Below are 21532 nucleotides of genomic sequence, written 5' to 3' on the forward strand. Positions count from 1 at the left end.
TAGTCGCTAGCATGCCAAGCCCAGCCAGAGCCAAGGAGAGGACCTAGGACCCAGGACCAGATAGGAACAGATGGGGCATTACAGGCTGGAGGGTTCATACATTAATGGGTGTGCTACAGTACGTGAGGCTGTTTATGGTCACATACGTGTGAGTACAGACGGTCGTATGATTCTATTTAGTTGTTCTGTGTGTGGATTTTCTATCTACCTATCTAAAGGTTCAGAAATACAGACTGGGTCTGCTTCAAAGTCCACTGGAGTCAGCTGGAAGCTGGGATATCCAAAGGCGCCGAAGGGAGCTAGGCAATCAGCTTCTACCAACGGAGTTTATCTAAAGACCGCTGGAAAGACTTACTCCGGCTGGAGTTTCAGAGAGAGCTGGGGAACCAGTTCCCATTGAAAAGAGCCTTTCCTCTGACTTCAGTGGGTTTGGACCAGGACAGTAGGTTGGGATTTTCAAAGAGGACAAATCCCCTGGAACTGGGTGCCTCAACCACTTCTTCCAAAATCCCAGCCACAGGGTTTAATTTGCAAAAGCCTAGTAACATGGGCTGAAATACTGTGCCCGTTGAAGTCGAAGACAAAACAGCCTTTGATTTCCATGGACCAGGGTGTCACCGCTGGTATTGAAGTTCCACTATTCATAGCGGGAAGTGAGAACTAAGATCTCTGAATTCCGTCCGGCCTTTGGGGAAATCTCAGTCCCAGGGCAGCATTCCTTCAGGCCATAAGGCAATTAATCCATTACCTGGTATCTTAATCCTTCCCTGGAGTCGCTGCGCAATGTGGCTGTAAATTGAATTTGTTGAGTTGCCTTCTCAGACACGGAAAGGCTGAAATAGGGACACCACCCAGCACAGAGACATATGGTGAAAGCTGTTCAAAGGAGGTCAGTGCTGGCTAACATGAAGTGGGGAAAACTGTTTGCTTCTTCCTTATGTTCCTGCAGTTTCTTGATGCAAATAGCACTTTCTTTCCAGGGAATTAACCAGCTGAGGTCTTTCATCGTTCGCTTGAGTCCCAGGATGTCCTGAGAAGGGCCCGGTGCTGCCCAGGATGGACACAGTGTGAGCATTAACCATCGAGATGGACGGTCAGGTTTTGAAGCATTTCTTCCTGTGGTAGAGAATTCAGCAGCTGGTGAATGGGGACGGATTCACAACACGCAGCACGGGGCGAGCTTCCTCCATCTGCTGCCTGATTCCACCTTTCAGCCTTCACCACGGAATTGCACTTGCCAACACAGCACTGTTCAGCTGGAAAATGTCTGACCAGCTCTAGTCTGGACCTAGGCAGAGAGGAAATGAAGAATTCAGCGAAGCACTGTGCTCGTGTTTGCGTTCAGGATTGTCTAGCGAAGAGAAAACTGCCATTACGACAAAAGGAGGTCGTGTTTGGACAAGCAAAGATCCGGTTGGTCTGGCTGGCTGTCCAGTAGCTGAACTCCGTGTAGATGGGACTAGGTTGACACTGGATGGCTCATGCAGGGCGAGGTCAGTGCAGCCACCTCTGGGGTGGGTGCCGGGGGCTGTTTACAGAGGGACCCCTCAGTCATTTGTAAAAAGCGAAGAAATGTGAGACATTGATGCAGGGTGATCCCGAGGACTCCCCCACAATGAGGAGAGGAGGCGGCGGCTGTGAGCAGCGTGGGGGTTACTCAACAGCGGGTCAGAGTGGGGTGAAGCTGGGGGGCAGCCATCGCTCCTCTTCAGCCAGCGGGAGGCAGATGCATCCGAATTGGTGGCAGTGGTGGGATCCCAGCTGGGGGTTTGCTCTGGGCTGGGCACAGGCCGGCCAAGTGGGTCTGCACCCAGTGTCCCCTGCTGGCTCTCGGGCTCCCAGTTGGATGCCCAGGGTAGTTTGGGGAGCGGGTGCAGGGATCCCGGAGGGGGCTCAGAGCCCGAAGATGGCAGGACCAATGCTGCAGCCCAGCAGGGCGTTGGCAGCTTCCAGGGACTCGCTCAGCCGGGCCCCTGAAATGAGAGGGGGGCACTGGAGAGACACCAGCCCGGGGAACGAGGGGAGGGCCTGGGGGCAAAGGGAACAGAGCTCACAGCATGTGGGGGACTGGCGTGGCGGTTGGGAACCTGGGAAGTAAAGGTGCTGGGGGGCGGGGCATGGAAACCCCAGAAGGGTGCTGGGATTGGGATGGGGAGAGGCTGGGGATGGGGGCTCTCGAGGGCTGGGCTGTGGGGCCCCGGGGGGCAGGAATCTCAGGAATGGGGGCCCTGGGACCCATGGGGCACAGGCTCTCAGGGCCCTGAAGGGGGCTGGGCTATGGGACATGGGGGGCAGGCTCATGGCTCTGGGCCGTGGGGACAGGGGCGTGAGGATGGAGGTTCCTGGGGCCCAGGCTTAGGGGCCCCATGGGGCAGGGGCTCTCAGGGTCGAGACCCTGGACCCTGTCCCTGTCCCTGCCCCCCACCCCCAGGCCCCCTCTCACCTGCTCAGTCCCGCACCCAGCCCACAGCCTTGGCCTCCAGCAGCTCGACTCGTCGCACTGCCCCACAGCCTGGCCGTGCAGCCAGACCATGGCCAGCACCGTGGCCCAGATGCTGGGGGTCACGTCCTGTGGGGGGGCAGGATAGAGACAGCCTGAGTCAGCGCCCAGCCTGGCCCCCTCCCCTGACCTCCATCCCTCACCCAGCCTTCCCCCTTCCCTTGGGACCCCCCCACCCAGATTCAGAGGGTTCCTATCGCCCCCGCTCCAGCACTGTGGACCCTCTACTCAGATGCCCAGTGCCATGTCCAGGGAGTAGAGAGATGGCCTGAGACAGGGCCCAACCTGGGCGCCTCCATCTGGCCCTGGGCCCGTCGATCAAATGCTCCGATCCCGTTAGGGGGTTCCCAGCCCCCCAATCTGGGCCCGTCTCGCCCACTGGGCTCCAGGTTCAGGGGTCCTTTAATCCAGTCACCCTCAGACTACCCCCCACCCCCGACTGGGTCACCCCCAATCTCATCTGAGAGCAGAGAACAGGCCCAACCCATGGCACCTGCCCCTGATCTCTCCCCTCTCCTCTGCACCCCCGCTCACCTCACTGGGTATCCTCCCCTCGGCGTCAGTCTCACTCACTCTCAGCACAGCAGCCAGCCGGGGGTCCAGGTTCCACGAGATGTCGGCATTTTGCAGAGACACCAGCCTCAGCAAGGGAGACTCCTCCGGTGCCCGCTCTGGGGAGAGACACAGGAAGATGGGGCTGGCAGAGGGTGGTGGGTACAGAACAGCGACATGGCCTGTCCAGGCTGGGGGACAGCCAACAACCTTAACTGTCACCCTCTGTGTGGCCTTAACTCTGTCCCTCCATGGGTGTCCTTAACCTGCTCCTCTGCACACTTTACCTCAAAACAGACATCCTTAACTCTGTCCCTTCTTGCACCCATGGGATGACAATTAACTTTCAACCGGAGATGGGCACCCAACTCCCTGTGACTGTTCCTGCCCAGGCATTAATTCCACAACCCCACGGTGTTTCTCAAACACAGTCTGTCCCCGGGACCATCCCCCACTACAACCTGCGATACAGACCTACGGCCAGAGAGAGACACAAGAGTCTAAAGGGGTAGCGGGGGATGGGATGTTACAGAGTCTATATGATATTATAGCCATGCATGGGCCAGGGTTACGGGGCAGAGTTAACGTTATCTGGGCTACAGTCACTTTGTATTTCCAGACTCTCCAAATGCAGGTTTTAAGGTAACCTTCACTTTAAAATTTCTGCCTTTCGTGGGTTTCTTCGTTTATAAACCAGAAGGTGCCAAGAAAGACTTTTGCCCCTGAACTCGCCTGTACAAACCTCCAAGCTCAGACCCAGCTTCACAAGGTTTTTTTGCCTGGGAATTTCCCTCTGGGTTTATTTCAGAGAAAACTGCTCAGAGACATTCCTGTTAAGAAAAACTACTGATCCCACCCCCCCGCCACCCCACACACACACCCTTAGCTCACTGACACAAACTCACACCCCAAATTCCACCCTCACAGAGTTTTTTGCCTGAGGGTTTCCTTATTTTTTTATTCATTTTCTTTCGAGATAATTTGCTTCACGACACTAAAAGAAACAGCCAAGAATTCCCCCTCCCTCAGCAACACAAAGGTTTTTCCTTCGTTTTCTATGTCGTTTTTAAAGACTTGCACAGCTCCGTGACCTTCAGGGCACATGGGTCTCTAACCCGATGAAGCGTCACCCTGGCGTTTGCCCACCCCCGGAGTCCTGACTCCCAGCCCCCTTCACCGTTCTGGGGTGCCGTCTCCGGTGGGACCCCCTGATTGCAGGACTGTCTGCCCTTGTGTTGGGCCCCCCCCGGCTGAGCTTTGGGAGGCCACGGAGCCAGGACAGGCGCTTGCGAGGGAGGCGCTGGCCGGCGCTGGACTTTGGGAGCTGCAGGCACGCGTGGCCGTGGTACTCACGTGCCGCAGCCAAGTCACGGGACAAGCGCCCGAAGACGCTGCGCTGGTTCGGTTCGTCCAGGCGCACTCCGCTCGCCGGCCGCTCGCAGATGGGGTCTATCGAGACCCAGTCTATCACCTCCATATAGTCCATGATGAAATCGAAATTTAGGGAGCAGACGGACAGACACAGAGACAGACGGACACGAAAACAGACCCAGAGAAGCAAAGGGAGGGAAGAGAATTCCGACCCCTCCCCCAGGCACTTAGAGCCAACGCACCGCTGGGACCCCTCCTCCAGACCCCCCAGCCCCTTTCCCCGAGCTGGGACCCCCCCACACCCAGCCCCATCCTCCTCTCCCCGCAGCTCCAACACAGCCAGGATCTCCCAGCTCCTGCCCTTCCCCCCGGCTGTGACCCCCACATCCAGTCCCCACAGCCCCATTCTTCTCTCCTCAGCCAGGACCCCTCCTCCAGCCCCAAGGGATGCAGGGGTGGGTGCTGCGCTCCATGGATGAGGGCAGGATGCTGGGGGGCGAGAGGCCCCTACTAGCCAGGTCTGCTCATGACAGCAATGTGCCCGCCCCTCCTGTCCCTGCGTCTGTCTGGGTCGGTCGGTCTGTCTGACTGGGTCTCCTTCTCTCTCTGCGTCTCTCTGTCCTGTCCCCGTCTGGGTCTGTCGGCTGATTCTCGGTCTCTGTCCCTGTCTAACTCTGGGTCTCCGCATGCCTGTCTGCCTCTGTCCGTCTGTCTGGCACAGGTCCTGCGGGGGGGGACCACACACCCCCGTGGGCTACTCCCAGTCTCACCCTGCCAGTGCCCTTGCTCTCCCCATGCCCCGGAGGTATGGGGATTGGGGTTGCCGTTGCACTGGAGCAGGGAGGGGACAGCACAGCCCCCGGGAGTCAGGGGGGCAGGGAGAGGGGCAAAGGGACATTACCCCATAAACATGACGCCCCCCGCATGCCCCTTCTGGGTCCCCCCCTCTTACACTGGGATCCCCCCGTGCTGGGATCCCTCCCTGAATTGTCCCCCTCCCTGGCGCCAGGTTCCCCCCACTTCCCCATACCACCCCCAGTGCCAGATTCCTCCTCCCACCCGAGTTCCCCTCACATGCTGGGTCCCCCCATCTTACACTGGGATCCCCCCATGCTGGGATCCCTCCCTGAATTGCCCCCCTCCCTGGCGCCAGGTTCCCCCCACCGCCCCCAGTGCCAGGTTCCACCTCTCACCCAAATTCCCCCCACATGCTGAGTCCCCACCTGGCGCCAGGAGGCCCGGTCCCTTCGGGGGTTACCTGCCACCGGGACATCCCGTCTCACCAGCAGCCCCTGCACCAGCTGCCCCCGCTCCCTGTCCACCCCCACGTAGGCCACGAGGGAGCAGACGACCCCCGAGCTCAGGCTGGCCTCCAGTGCCCGGCGCCCGTCCCCCTCCGACCCCGCGCCCACGGCCCCCTCCAGCTCCAGCAGCAGCGACTTGGCTGCCAGCCGGTGAACGGGCAGCCTGCCCAGGGAGAGAGATTCACGGGGTCAGCCCTGGATGCCTGGGTTCCAGCCGCTGCGCGGAGGGGTGCAGGGTCTAGCGGGATGCGGGGGGGGTGCCAGGACTCCTGGGTTCTATCCTGGACCCGGGAAGGGAGTGCGGTCTAGTGGTCACAGAAGGGAGGCTGGTCCCATCCTGTCTCTGTTCTGCTGGGGTGAGGACGTGGGGGGGCAGGACCCAGCTGCCTGGGGTGGGGGATGGGAGCCAGGGGAGCATTGCTGTCACCTGTCTCCATCCTGTGGCTGCAGGAAGAACTGCAGCGTCTCCTTGTAGGTCTGGTCCTGGATGCGGTACTGCAGGGTGATGCCCCCCATGGGAATGTCTGGGGGCTGCGGGGAAAGAAAGGTGGTCAGAGGTGGAATGCAAGGGGGGAGAAGATGCCCTGGGACCACTCAGACCCAGCTTACAGAACAAAGGGGGCAAATACACACAATTAACATCACTTGGGGGGCTGGCTTAGTAAGCCCAGTGGCCGTCATTAGGGTCCAGAGATAACAATCCCCATTGAGCTCAAAGGGGCTAGGGTAGCACAGAGACTTCCAGCCCAGTGGCCATCATCAGAGATCAGAGTTATCAATCCCCACTGAGGTCTCATCTACACTACATACTTTGGTAGAACTACATAGCTCGGGGGCATGAAAAATCCACACCCATGAGTGGCGTAGTTACACCAACCTTAGCCCCCAGTGCAGACAGTGCTACGTCGGCAGGAGATGAACATTTGTAGTCTAGACCTGCTCTGAGATCAACGCAGCCAGGGTAGTACAGAGACCTGCAACCCAATGGCCATCGTTAGGGGTCAGATTTATCAATTCCCATTCAGATCAATGGGGCTGGGGTGACACAGAGATCCCTGGCCCAATGGCCATCGTTAGGGGTCAGAGTTAACAATCCCAACTGAAATCAATGGGGCTTGGGTAGCACAGAGACCCCTGACCCAATGGCCATCGTTAGGGGTCAGAGTTATCGCCCAGGAGGTGACTGTGGGGCTCCTGGCTCAGTCATTAACCCCGAGCCCTGTGGGCATCCCAGTGTGGGGACCTCGCTCTCTCACCTGGGGCTGCCTGCGGAGCTGGGCGTAGAAGAGGCACCGCTGCCCAGCAAAGATCACCTCAGGGTCCCATTGCAGCAGCTCCGCCTGGATCCCAGGGGGCAGATCCCAGCTCAGTGAGATCCCGGTCACCGCCGGCTGCAGGGCCTGCTTCAGAGACTGCGGCACCTGGAGGGGGACCGGGACACACACGGTGGGCCAGGATGCCTGGGTCCTGTCCCCAGCTCTGGAGGGGAGTGGGGTCTAGTAGGCTCGAGTGGAAGAGCTGGGAGCCAGGACTGCTGGGTTCTCACCTTCGGCTGCATGCGGTCCTGGCCGGTGATGAACTCGGCACTGCCCCCCACTGCCCGGGCGATGCCTTTGATCACATGCCCCCGTCCCCGATGCCGAAAGAGAAGCACCTGCTGGGGGGCAGAGACCGGAGCGGGAGGGGCAGAGCTGGTGGGGCCCATCCAGTGCTTCGGGGAGCAGGGCAGTTGGAGAGGGGCCAGTAGGGCTGGCTGGACTAGGGGGGCTGGGGGGGTTAGGCACCCCCAGGTACCTGTGGGTCCCCCGGTGATGTTGCACCTCTGCGATGATGTCCTGGGTGTTCTCTACCTCCCCATCCGTAAACACGAACAGCTGAGGGGGGGAGAGACGCTGTCAGAGCCAGGGACCCCAACCACCCCAGAGACACCCCCTCCCTGTTGGGAATGGGAGCAACCCCCTGGAGAGTCTGCCCCACTGACCCTCCCAGAGACCCCCAGCCCCATCCCTCCCAGAGATCTCCCCTGAGGGGCTGACAGACGGGGACTGCTGACCTCCCCTACCTCTGTGACCCCCAACCGCGAGGCATGACCCCAACCCCCACCCATCACCTGTTCACCGGCCCCTGGAGACAAGAACCCACCGACTGCTGTGGCCACTTTTCCAGGAGCTCCCTCCTGACCCCCCCCCCCATCCCCCCACCAGTGACCTCCCTGCCCCTCCAGGCTGCAGGGCACCCCCCAGAGCTGGGCACAGCACAAAGCGCTGCCCCTCCCAGCTCTATACAGAGGTACCCCCCGCGGTTGCTACCTGCCACACCCTGCTCACACCCCCCAGGGGCACCGGCCCCCCATCTGGCCCAGAGCCCCAGGCCCACTCCGAGCAACCCCTTGGCCCCGCTCAGCTGCCCCCCAGGGCCCCCAGCCCCTCTCCGATCCCCTCTCCCAGGGTCTCCCCCTTGAACAGCCTCCGAGGGGAGCGGGGCGGGGGGGAGGGAGGGCTGGCAAGGAGGGGCCTGTAATGGCGTCTGGCCCACAGCGACAGCTGGGAGCAAACACCCCATGGGCGGCAGCGGGGCACTGGGAGTGGGGGGGCTCAGAGTTACTGCAGAGAATCCTTCCCAGAGGGCTGGCTGGGGGGGGTCTCGCCCCCATCCTCTGGGCAAGCTGACCCCCACGTGTGGGGTGGGGAAGGGATTTTCCCCCGGCTCAGACTGGCAGAGACCCGAGGGGGTTGGGTCTCCCTCAGCAGCTTGGGGCACTCACTGGTTTGAACCGGAGCAACTGGGGGGCGTCGCTGTGACCTGACTCCTGTAACTCAGGGTTTGGGGGTGCCGGTGACTCAGCCTGAGGGGCGGGGCTGTCCCCGGGGGGAGCGAGGGGCTGAGCAGTGTCACGGGGGGGGGGGGGGGGCGTGGCGGGCGAGGAGCTGGGGCCTGATGAAATGATCATGATGGTCCCTTCTGTCCTGCAAGTCTGTGAGTCTGTCCCCGCAGGCCCGCATCCCTCTCTGCGACCCCCCACGTCACCCCTCGGCCCCACAATCACTCTCCAAGCCCTCCCCAGGATGCCCCTTCGGCTGGCCCCGGCGCCCTGGCACCTGGCGTGGGTGCCCGTCCCGGCAGGGGCTGCGGTAAATGGCTCGTAGCGGCTCCAAGATCTCGGTGCCCCCCAGGTTAGCCTGGAGCAGCTGGAGGCACTGCAAGGACTCGGCCTTGGTCTGCTGGGTATTCTCCACGCTCTGCCTGCGGGGGGCGCCGACAGGTCTGGGGCTGGGACAGCCGGAGCCAGGGACACCCTGCCCCCAGCCAGCCCTGCCCCCAACCCACAGACACACCCTGCCCCCTAACCAGCCCTGCCCCCTAACCCACCGACACACCCTGCCCCCTAACCCACCGACACACCCTGCCCCCTAACCAGCCCTGCCCCCTAACCCACCGACACGCCCTGCCCCCTAACCAGCCCTGCCCCCTAACCCGACATCCGTGTCCCCTAACCAGCCCTGCCCCCAACAAACAGACATGCCCTGACCCCCAACCCACCGACACCCCCTGCCACCTAACCAGCCCTGCCCCCAACCCACAGACACACCCTGCCCAATAACCAGCCCTGCTCCCTAACCAAGAGACACCCTCTGTCTGCTAATCAGCCTTGCCCCCTAACCCAGCCAGCCCCCTCCCTGCCCTTCGGACTCACGGGTAGAAGGACTCGAACTCAGACCCAAAGCCATAGATGTTGAAATAACAGCCCAGGGGCAAACTCTTCAACAGTAGGACCAGGGTCTCCTGGGGACAGACAGACGGATAGAGAGTCGGCCCCACGGGCCCAGCCAGCCTGGGCTGCTCTCCCGGCACGGCCCCACGGGCCCATCTAGCGCAGCCTCCCGTCTGGCCGTCCCTTGGTGCTGTTGAGGCGCTGGCGGGACAGGTCTCTGCGTCCATGGGGCAGGCCGTGCTGCCGGAGCGGCCCAGCAGGAGGACGAACTCCCCGGCTGGCTCTGGGCCGGCACCGCCTCGGGCACTCTGGGCAGCAGGGTCATCACCACGGCCGGGTCGCCCATCAGGCAGCCTGCGGGGAGATGGGGGCCAGCCCCCAAATGGAGTGGGCATGGGGTCGAGCCCCTGTGAGCCGCCCACTCAGAGCCCCATGACTGCCCCCAGAGACCCACCCCCACTGCTCGATCCCCCACCCCCTCAATCACCCAAAGAGTCTGGCCCATGCTCCCCCTTCAGGACCCACCCCGCGCCCTACACCACATCTCTCACCCCCTGTGACCTTCCCCCTGCCCACAGCCCCATTCCCTGGAACCCACCCCTCAGCCCAGAACCCTCCCCCTGCTCCACCCCCAGCACCCTCCTCCCAGCAGGGATGGCTGGGACCCAGGTGTCCGGGTGAGCCCTTACTTGGGCAGTGGTTAGGTTCCCGGCTGTATAGCTCAGGGGCGTGAGGGGGCAGTTGGAGACCACGTGGTCGATGCCGTGGGGCGACTGCAGCATGGCGCTTCGGCTCAGGGTGTAGGGCAGCTCCCCCTGGAGGACCCGTGGGACCTCCTGGGTGATGTTCTCCCCATCCCACCCTGCAGAGAGAGACACAGGGGTAAGGGCCAGGGGGCTGGGAGAGTGGGGGGGAGGATGGGGGGTATGAGTTATTGGGGTGGTATTGGGCTGGGATATCAGGGGATTTCGGGATGGCTGGGGTGGGTCATATACCCTGGGGCGGGGACTGCAGACCCTGGGGGGTGGGGCACTTACCGCAGGGAACACAGTAGTAGCCTATGGGGCATTATGGATGCTATGTGGGTCTTTCACTGTGGGATACATAGAAGGGGCTATGGAGGTTTCAGGGGGTACAGGCTGCGGGGTCACTCACCGTGGGGTGTGTAGCTGGGGTTCTGGGGGCTATATGGTACAGGGAGCTATGCGGGATCTAGGGCACCTAAAGGTCTGGTCTCAACATGGGGCATGTAAAAGGGGTGCAGCATGGCTGGAAGCACACAGCTGGGGTACAGGGGAGTATGGGGGGGGATCTGTGGGTCTCACCATGGGGCGTGTGCGGGGGGGAGGGGTCTGTTGGTGTCACAGTGATGGGGGTAGGGGATCTGTGGGTCTCACCGGAGGGCGCGGAGTGGGGACAGGGGGATCTGTGGGTCTCACCATGGGGCGTGTAGCGAGGGTGTAGCACGGTCGGCAGCACGTAGCGGGCGGCCCCGTCATGCTCCAGCGGCAGCTCGTAGGTGTAGCTCAGGGTCAGCATCGCCTCCTCCCCGGGGGGCAAATTCCCCAGGGAGCAGCTGAACACGTCGCCCCCGGCTCCCTGCTGCTGCAGCAGGAACGAGCTCTGCCCCCTGGCCAGCGCGTCCCCGTACAGCTCCTGTGCCTGCCGGGAGAGACAGGGTCACCCCGAGATCCCCATCCCCCAAGATCCCCTGCCCCCCCGACCAGCACATCTCTGTACAGCTCATGCACCTGCCGGGAGAGATGGGGTCACCCCGAGATCCCCCCAGCCCGGCCCCCTCCTCTCTCCCCTGGGACACCCGCCCCCAGCACCTGTCTCTTCTCCTGGGTGGTGGGGGGCCCTGGACACGGAGGGGAAGGGGGGCAGGGGAGGGGGCTCGACTGGGGCCCGATCCGCACCCCCGGGACCTTCTCGCTCGGTCTCTGAGCAGCGAAGCCCTGAGCCAGGCTGGGAGGGACAGTGACCCCGCGAGCCCCGCCCCCCGCCAGGGAGCGTCTGCAAACGCCTCGCCCCCCAACCAACCCAGCCAGGGAGCGTCTGCAAACGCCTCACCCCCCCAGCCAGGGAGCGTCTGCCAGCTCCCCGTCCCCAGCTTCTATAAACCAGGGACCGTCTGCACAGTTCGCCGCCCCCTCCCACCCGGGAGCCAGGGACTGTCTGCAAACTCTTCGCTCCACACATCCTGCCATGTCCCCGCATTGAACTGGGGCTGGGGAGGGGGGTCTCCAAACTGCCCCTTGCTCCTTCCTGCCCCTTTACGGTGCAAAAAGCGGGGAGGATTGTGGATGCAAATGTTTCAACTCCAAGATACCCCTTTCCCATCAGGGTATTCACCCCACACTCTCCATCCAGGGGGCAGTGGTGGAAAGGGGGGAGAACCCGTCAGTCGACCCTCACACCTGCCTCTCAGTAGCGAGAAGGCATCGGAGAGACATGAGGAAGCTCGGCCAGATGTGGGGAAGGCAGGGGGGAGTTTTTCCACCCACCGCGTTTCCTCTGGGGTCTCTGCAGATCCTGCTTTTAATGTCCCGCTGGATGGTGCTGGATCTGCCCCCCCGGCCCTGAGTCCTCTGTGGGTGGGAGCCCAGAGCTGGGGCAGAGAGAGGCCCCCCCTCCACACACAGCCCCACACCCACGGGCCTCTGGCCTGGGGGGACTCATTGTAATGGGGAGGTGGGGGTCAGTCTCCATGGCCCCTCCAGACCTCGCTCTCTCTGCTGAGGCTGCCAATGAGGTAGTGCCCAGGGGGATGGGGGCATCTTCTCCCCTACGGCCTGAGCTGGGACTCACCAAATGGACCCCACAAGCAGGCGTCAGCTGGGGTCGCTCTTCCACCCCCACGGAAGTGGCTCTGGACCGTAGCTGCTGCTGGGGCAGGTTCATAGGAGGCGCCTGTGAATGGGGCAGCCTGACCCACCCAGGCGATGACATGGGGGGCACCCAGGGATCCCCCCTTCCTTGCAATTCCAAACATCACAGTGTGAGAGGAGGGGGATCCCCACCCCCCACTCCCTGATAACCCCTCACCCTCGCTGCGAGCATCTCAGCAAGGAGAGGAGAGGTTGTTACCTGCGGGGGACACCGGCCTGGGGAGAATCTGGAGAGAGAAGAGAAGAGAAGAGGTGAGAACTCCAGGGAGGGGATGGGGGTGCAGAGGGCAGGAGGGATGCTGGGAGGGGGGGATCTCCAGACAGACAGACAGACAGAGGGAAGCGGGCCAAGGGAGGTCACTTACCCAGCACAAGCAGAAGGAGAGTTCGTGCCATCCTGAGCTGGTTGCTCTGGGGTGGGAGCTGGGTTCTCAGCTCAGCCACCGGCCCCCTCTGGGTGCAGGGAGGGGGACGGGCCCTTCCCCTCTGATGGAGGCAGAGGAAGTCACAGCCTTCGGCGCAGTCACTGCTCAGCTCAGAGGGCCATTGCACTGTAACTGCAGTCCTCTTACTTTAAAGTGTAATGTGTATCCCTCTTTTGTATTTATATAGGGCTCATGTTGAAGGAGATTTTTGTCCACTCACTCTGTTCCTGTGAGACACTAGGGCAAATTCTCTGAAGTCAAGTGAGTTACAGCAGATGTGAATTTGGTCCAATGTCCCTTTGTAACATCAGTACCCAAGCTTGTATCCCAACTTGATAATCACTCCATAGGAAGGATAAATAAGTCTTTAATTTAAATACTCAGATCCTCGAACCATGAGCCTGGGATTTATATTGCATATTAGACAAAAAGCGCACAATAAAAATCATATCGTATGAGGTGATCAGGTCCCTCATTCACATTAATTGCTGTGTTTCTATGTCTTGCTATCACTGTACGCTGAGTTGAGTACGTTGTGAAATCAGTAACTTGAATTATTCTTTTATCCTTGTGATCCATCAAATGATATTTCCTGAATTGTTTCAGGTGCTCCGATGGTCCAGTGAAGCACAATCTAGAAATTCCATTTGAAACATCCATGTTTGCCAAGAGAAACCAAAGCTACAAGTAAAATTCTATTCAAGTATCAGGGGAAAGGAAGGTGTATTAACTGTATGGAGATCACAGTTAACAAAAATTATCTCTCTCTGTGTCCCCATACACATCTATCTATCTAATCTAATTTATTGTACTATCTAGGTATTGCAACAATAAATAAATCCAGACTGATCAAGTGCATAGTGTCTCACAAAAGTAGACTTCACAGAATAAACTAAATTGGTTGAGAACGATTTGTGGACATAATCTTCCTTGGACATATCACTTTCATAACCTTTACCATTTTGAAAACAGCCTCCACCAGGCCCAAAGTGATAGCTATCCACAAAAGCACCACATTTCGGAGGCACTTCACTATTCTAACACCTGTGAGTGCGTGGAAACGTTAGAATTTACACTCACGAAACTCAATGGGCTCAAGATTCAATGGAATCATGGACACTGCTTATGTGAATCAGTGAGTGACCACTTACAATGATCTTTATGTGAATATTAGGTAAATCAGATGGCACAAAATCTTAACCAGTTCCATGTTATTTTATGAAGCGATATTAATTGTACATAGCACATCCGTATGTTTTAAGTACATTTGGTAGACCGGATGCTAATGTACTGTAAATTGGCAATTGAAGGTCTGGCCCAAGACAGCAGGCAAGCCTCAAAGGGTTTGAATGTTGGGTTAAGATAAAATTCTGGACAACGTAGGGTGAAATCCTGGCCCCACTGAAATTAAGTTCTGTCATTGACGTCAGTGAGGCTAGGATCTTCTTATGATTTTTAATGTCTGTCTCACAATATTTGTTGTTTTTCTTCAGATCTCAACTGCTTGAATCAACAAATCAGCTTTCATATTTTCTTTTACATAATCATTATCCCTCTCTCTTCAGTAGTTCTTTTCATCCATAGATCACAAAGCACTATATAAAGGAGTGAGAATCATTATCCTCATTTTACAGATATGGAAACTGAGGCACAGAGAGATGCCATTTGTTAGGGGGCTTATTCCTTCACCCACTTACTTGCCTGGTCTTTCTCGCATGAACAGAGAGCAACAATACCCGAAGTCCAAAGGTGCAAACAATTCGATGTTTATTGGGGTGAACTTCCAGCAAGCATGATTCCAGTTTCCTTCCTTAGTGTCCCTCTTCCCAGCTCTGGTAACACAGAGCCTTACACCTGTGTCCCTGTTCCCATTCCTGCCCTTAGCTAAACATGATTCCAATTTCCCCATCCCCATTCTCTGTTCCCATTTCCCCCTGCCCACCCGCCCACCCACCCACTCACTTCCTGATTGACTGCAGACTATACAGCCCCCTAACACCATTACTTGCCCAAAGTCACCCCCCAAGCCAATGGCAGAGCCAGGAATAGAACTAAGAACAGGAGGACTTGTGGCACCTTAGAGACTAACCTATTTATTTGAGCATAAGTTTTCATGAGCTACAGCTCACTTCATTCTCCTAGTTGCAGTCCAGTCCTCTTGCCACCAGGGCATACTCATGGTTACAGAGAAAACCATAAAAACATGAAGTGCACCCTAAAGACTCAAAAACCAGACAGCAAATCAAAAGAACCCAACATTTATTATTTAAAGCCAATCTCATGATTTCTAACGACATCTCCTCTCCTTGCTGAAATGCTCGCAGCGAGGGTGAGGGGGTATCAGGGAGTGGAGGGTGGGGATCCCCATCCTCTCACACTGTGATTTTAAAGGTGAATCAGGACTAAGATTCTGGATTCAGTTTTGACATCATCAAAATTTTGCAAGCTATACTCACATATTTTCAGTCCAAACCGGCAGAATCCGTGTGAAATCAATCTTTCCAAAATTTTGGAATGCCCGTGTACTAAAAACAAAGAAAAAAAGAAGCCTACAAAAATACCCATCTGGGTTTTTACCCAGTCTGGAACTGGAACCGGAACTTTATTCTGAATCCCCTTCAAAATCCACTGGGGTCTTGATTTGAGGTTCCTGCGGGTTTATCTTACCTCGGTTTGGAAGGGTTAAATTTTTATCAGTAAATGTCGGGAAATGCCAGTTTCGCCATGCAGAATGTCAACCGACCAAAAAAAAAAAAGGTCCAAAAATCCAGTTGTCATTAAATAATTATTCTCTGACCCACCTTGTTGTCTGACATGCCACAGTAATTTCCCACAAGTGTGAAAATAGAAATAGACAATATTTTTTTAAAAAAATGCTTACAAATAAACCTTGATAGTCTCTGTCAAAATTATAAAAAATAAAAATTGAATTCTGCCAAGCCTGTCGATATCTCTATCCTCTCCACAGGCCATGCTTTAATATAAATAAATAATTGGCACATGTGCAATTTGTTTCATTTTAAATTAAATACAAAGTAAGAGGATAATAATGCATAAGGGCTGGATTTTGAAAGGCATTTAGGTGCTTAGTGGGGTTTTAAAAAGCATCTAGGCCCTTAAAACTCATAGAAAATCCCATTAGGCACCTAAATACATTTAACAATCTGGCTGTAAATGTTCAAGCATGTGAGACACTAAGGACCAGATTGTTAAAGGTATTTAGTCACCTAACTCACATTGATTTCCATCGGAGTTAGGTATCTCATTACCTTTAGACTTCTGGCCCTCAGGGATTGTTGCTGTTTTTTCAGTACCCTATCAACTTTGGTATATCTTCCATGCACAGACTCATTTTTCTTTCACCACATTTTCTGCCAATGACAGCCAATGACCTCCAGCACATTTTGAAAAACATCGCTTCCCTGAATACATGTCTCAGGGCTTCTTTTACCTCTGGGTTCCTCAGTGTGTAGATGAAAGGGTTCAACAGGGGGCTGACAACAGTATTCAAGACGGTGACTATTTTGGTCAATTCCAATGAGTTCTGCGTGGAAGGGTTGACATGTAGGAAAATGGTCGAACCGTACCAGATAATCACAACTGTGAGATGGGAAGAGCAAGTTAAAAAGGCCCTTCTCCATTCCTTATCTGATGGGATTGTCAGTACAGTGGAGAGGATGTAAATGTAGGAGAGCAGGGTTATGACACAGGAGCCCAGGATGATGATGAAGGAGATGATAAAGGCCACCGGATCAATAAGGTAGGTATCAGTGCAGGAAAGAACTATCCACTGTGCTATGTCCCCAAAAAAGTGGTGGATGACACTAGGGCACAGAAGGACAACCTGGTGATCAGAAATGCTGGGACAGAAATAGGCAGGAAACCACACAACCAAGAGCCAACAGCCAGCTGAGCAGTCAAGGTGCTGTTCATGATGGAGCTATAGAGCAAAGGATAGCATATAGCCAAATAGCATCGTAGGCCATGACAGCCAAGAGAAAATCTCTGTGCATCCTAGGGAGAAAACAAAATACATCCGTAGGACACAGCTGGCAAAGAAGATGGATTTGCTTTGGGACACAAGGTTGGTCTACCATACCTCCGGGAAGGAGAAATTGCAGAGAAGGAAGTACATTGGGGTGCGAAGGTGACGGCTGGTTGCCACTAGGACTATGATCGCCACATTTCCTGTGACAAGGAAGAGCACAAAGAGCGAGATCTGCAAATATTGGGTCCCAGGGAATCCCAGGAGAATAAATTCCTTCACACTGGTGTGATAGCCCTTTTCCAGTGCGGTCAGCTGTTTTACCTGCCAAAACAAATGAAGAGATGAAATTAAAATGATTAAACACAACCGTGGCTTTGTGGGTTACAGATGATTTTGATGCACAGAAAGAGCAGATAATTAAAAGAGGCAGGAAATAATGGTTTAAGGCTGAAAATATCCTATTGCTATTACATTTCTGGAGCCTTCCTGCTCACAGGGTGAATTTAAGCTTGTCCTAAATTTTCCTGTGGAAACTTTTTTTCCAGTGGAAAGTGGCTTTTGGACCAAAAAGAAACTTTCAGGATAGAAATTCCATTTTCAGGTGTTCCTTGAAAAACACAATTTTTAGTTTTTGTCAATGAAACATGTTTTTTCCACGGTCAGCATCCAAAGCCCAAGATTGATTTTATTTTAATTGATATTTTTGTTGTTTTAAATTGAAAATTTTCAAATAAAAAGTTGTTTTGTGGGGGTGGGGGGTTGTCCTTTTGACAAAACCTTGAAAAATTTCAACAGAAGAAACATTTTTCCTGTAAATTATTCAGGATTCAGGAGCCAAATCATTTTCAAATGAGACCTATGGGTGTTAGGCATTCAGCACAATCTGAGATTCCTTTAGAAGTGAACAAAACCCCATCGTCTCTTTTGAAAATCCCTGCTAAATAGGGTGAGCTTTTCAAAAGTTCTCAGTATAGGCCTATTTCTGCTCCCGAGGAAGGAAGTCAATAGGATTTTTGTCACTGAGTCAGTGGGAGCAGACTTAGGTCAATACTGAAGACATGAGATTTGTACCTGTCAATTTCCTTCCTACCATGCAAGAGGACATTTAATTCTTTTTGTGCAGAAAGTCTCAGGTTCTAAGCCTGCTGAAGTCCCAAGTTGGAGTGGGGATGTTATACAAAGTTGCAGTTCAGAGGACAGCTACTCAATTCTGGAGCATAAATAACCATTTACATCTATAAACCAGCATTCATTTTTGGTGGTTGAAAATGAGTCAGTTGCAACCTCCTTTGACCAATTGAGACTGAGGTGTGCAAGGCCATGCAATGCGCCAATTACAGCAAAGCTCAGGGCCAGAGAGGACCAAGGAACAAAGGAAGCAATTTTCCTGAAAAAAATCACAAAAAATGCATCCCTTTTTTATGAGAATTTTAAATTCTGATGAAGAATTTCATCAAAACTGTGAATTTCAAACATTTTTGACCAGCTGTGCCAGGAGTCTGCAATTCTTCTCCCAGTTTAGTCAGTAGAACATACTTCTCAACCAGAACCGTTAATAGAACCCAGGAGCCCTGATTCTCAGCCCCCGCTCTGCTCCGACCACGATCCTAACTCCCCTCAAAGAATGGGAATAGAACCCAAGTGTACTGATTCCTGTTCCTTTGATACAACAGCTATTCTACGCATCCCTAAAAGAGCTCGGCACAGAATCCAGGTACCCTCACTCCCACAGAACAGACCGCAAGCCCCACAAATACAGCAAAACTGTAATATGCCGAGTTTCTAAAACACCTTCAGAAAAAAATATCAGGTTCCCAGTGCTGGCCAAAAGTTTCCTTCACAGATGGATTAATGCTGAGGTCTCAAATTTGAGGCATTCAGAATTAGAAGCCACTTTTGAAAAAGTTGTCCCTAACTTGAAATCTATCAATGACTTTTACAGTGAATGTTCTGAATTTTTGTTTGATTGCTTGTTTTGGGTGTTCTGATTTTTCATTTTTCATAACCTAAATTGAGTCCCCCTCCCTATTTGGATTTGAATTTGCAAAGGATCCGAAAGGAGTTATGAAATGTAATGAAGTTGGGCGCCTAACTCCCTTAGACACCTTTGAAAATCCCAGCCTTAAATATTTTGTATCAAAGTCTAATCAAGGCGGGCAATCAACAATTATATTTTCTCCCTCTTCAATATAAACCATTTATTTTGTTATGAATATTATCCTATGAATAACATCTAATGCCCTGATTCTGCAAACAGTTAATACATAAATAAACTTGCATATATAGACATATATAAAATAAAAATGCCAAAATTTACTCACATGAATGATTCTTTTGAAGTCAAGGGTTCCACTCACATGAGTAAAGTGAGGAAAATAAGTAAAATTTTTAAACATTTTTAAACAATGGAACTTACTGCAACTCATCATTCAGCAAATCTTCTCACTGGGCAAACCTTCAGCTGGTGTGAATTATCAATAGACAGGGCTGATGAGAGAAGGAAGGTGGAACAATTGTACTGAGGTCCTGAGCTCAGTGCCCCCGCAAAACTATCTATTTAGGGTGAAATGGGAGGGGGAAAACATAATTTACCGGGCCTCCAAATTTCTTTCAGCAGACCTCTCAATGGAGCTATGATTATTTAGACCAACTGAGGATCTGGCTCTTTGTATTCAGTTTCCCCTGATGGAAAGAGCTGAACCTAGCAAAATTTCCGGAACAGTTAAAACACCTGATTGACAAAATCTACTTGCCTGCCCTTTATCATGATGAAAATGATGAAAACAGCCGTGATATTCTATTTTCTCCATAAAAAGAAGGACTCATCTCAGCTGAATGGTAGACTTAATCTTTTCAAGACTTTCCTTGTACCAACGAGACCTTATTGGCTTGCAGGGAACTGTATGCCTTTCACAGTAAATTATGTTAAACATATTGAATTCCTTTAAAAAAAACCTCGTTTGTAAGGTAGTGAACTGTAAGCACTCAGAACCAAGTTGGACACTAAGAAGACGATTGATTAGATAGATAGGATAGGATTAAAGTTTAAAATGATCTGGACAAACTGGAGAAATGGTCTGAAGTAAATAGGATGAAATTCTATGAAGACAAATGCAAAGTACTCCACTTAGGAAGGAACAATCAGTTGCACATATACTCAATGGGAAATGACTGCCCAGGGAGGAGTACTGTGGAAAGGGATCTTGGGGCCATAGTGGATCACAAGCTAAACATGAGTCAATAGTGTAACACTGTTTCAAAACAAAGAGCAAACATCATTCTGGGATGTTTTAGCAGGAGTGTTGTAAGCAAGACACAAGAAGTAATTCTTCTGCTCTATTCCGTGCTGATTAGGCCTCAACTGGCGTATTGTGTCCAGTTCCGGGCACCACATTTCAGGAAAGATGTGGACAAATTGAAGAAAGTCCAGCGAAGAACAACAAAAATGATTAAAGGTCTAGAAAACATGACCTATGAGGGAAGATTGGGGGGGAGGGGGAGAGGGAAAGGGCTTGTTTAGTCTGGAGACGAGAAGACTGAGGGGGGACATGATAACAGTTTTCAAGTATATGAAAGGTTGTTACAAGGAGGAGGGAGGTAAATTCTTCTCATTAACCTGTGAAGATAGAACAAGAAGTAACGGGCTTAAATTGCAACAAGGGCAGTTTAGGTTGGACATTAGGAAAAACTTCTGAATTGTCAGGGTAGTAAAGCACTGGAATAAATTGTCTAGGGAAGTTGTGGAATCTCTATCTTTGGAGATTTTTAAGAGCAGGTTAGACAAACACTGTCAGGGGTGGTCTAGATAATACCCTTTTAACAAAGTTAAAATAATTTTCTAACCTCAGATCAAGTTAGGTGGTTGCTTCAGATACTGATGGAAAATACAAGGTCTTTGGGAGAGGAAGAGTTATTTTGTAGATTTGCAAACTCCCTTATGATTAGTTCTCCACAGAATGTTTACATCCTTTCTGAGGTCATATGAAAAAGTCACACATGAGGTACTTTCTGAGGAACAGTTTATGATCCTGTGGGTGGCTGAACTTTCTGTTCAGCTCACAGTTGCTATCATGCATTACATTTGTTCTTGTTCACATTTGCTTGTACTAACAGAAGAAACTTCCAGTATGGGCAGGCTGTTCCCATAACTGCTTCTGCATGTGGCCTCTTACAGCTCTTTCTGAAGGACGAGCATTTGGTGAGGATTACCATACACTCGAGACTGAGACAGTCAGGTTTATTCATTCAAACCTTTCTTTGAACCAAAAGCAAGGCCCTTCACGTTGCAATTACCATAAAAGCAATGAATGACAGATATACAGAAAAAGATATTGCCCAATTACCTTCTCGTGCGGGCGTAGTCACTCTCGATTTTTCCTACGAGGGTCTGACTATTCCCTTACACTCTAGCATATTTATACCTTTACATGTTGTCTGACCGTCCAATCAACATTAAACATTGTGTCTTACCTAAGCCATAGTATACACATGTGCAGGCTTCAGTTTACAAAACTTTTTCTGTCCCGGCTACTTTCATGTCATTGTGTCCCTTTTCCAATTGGTTTATTTACTTGGATCTTACCACTCAAATATAGGGACTTTTCTATTTTTCACAATACAGGGACTTTTTGGCAATACCTTTTATGTATTTCTGTATTTTATGTACTGATTAACTTCCTTTTATCTATGTCTTTCAACACAGTACAGAACACCTTTGTCTTACCCAGCCGCTGTAAGCATTGTTTAAACAAGTCTCTCCACATGGACGAATTTCGCAAGCAACACTCAT

The 21532-nt window shown here is 53.2% G+C and overlaps 2 pseudogenes; both read right to left on the minus strand.

The window, feature by feature from the left end:
* Positions 1-1294: 1294 nt before the first annotated feature.
* LOC114019136 lies at positions 1295-11649 on the minus strand (annotated as a pseudogene).
* Positions 11650-14780: 3131 nt separating this feature from the next.
* On the minus strand, positions 14781-21532 carry LOC119567691 (annotated as a pseudogene).

Source organism: Chelonia mydas, chromosome 14 (genome assembly GCF_015237465.2).
Source record: "Chelonia mydas isolate rCheMyd1 chromosome 14, rCheMyd1.pri.v2, whole genome shotgun sequence".
NCBI classification, from domain to species: Eukaryota; Metazoa; Chordata; order Testudines; family Cheloniidae; genus Chelonia; species Chelonia mydas.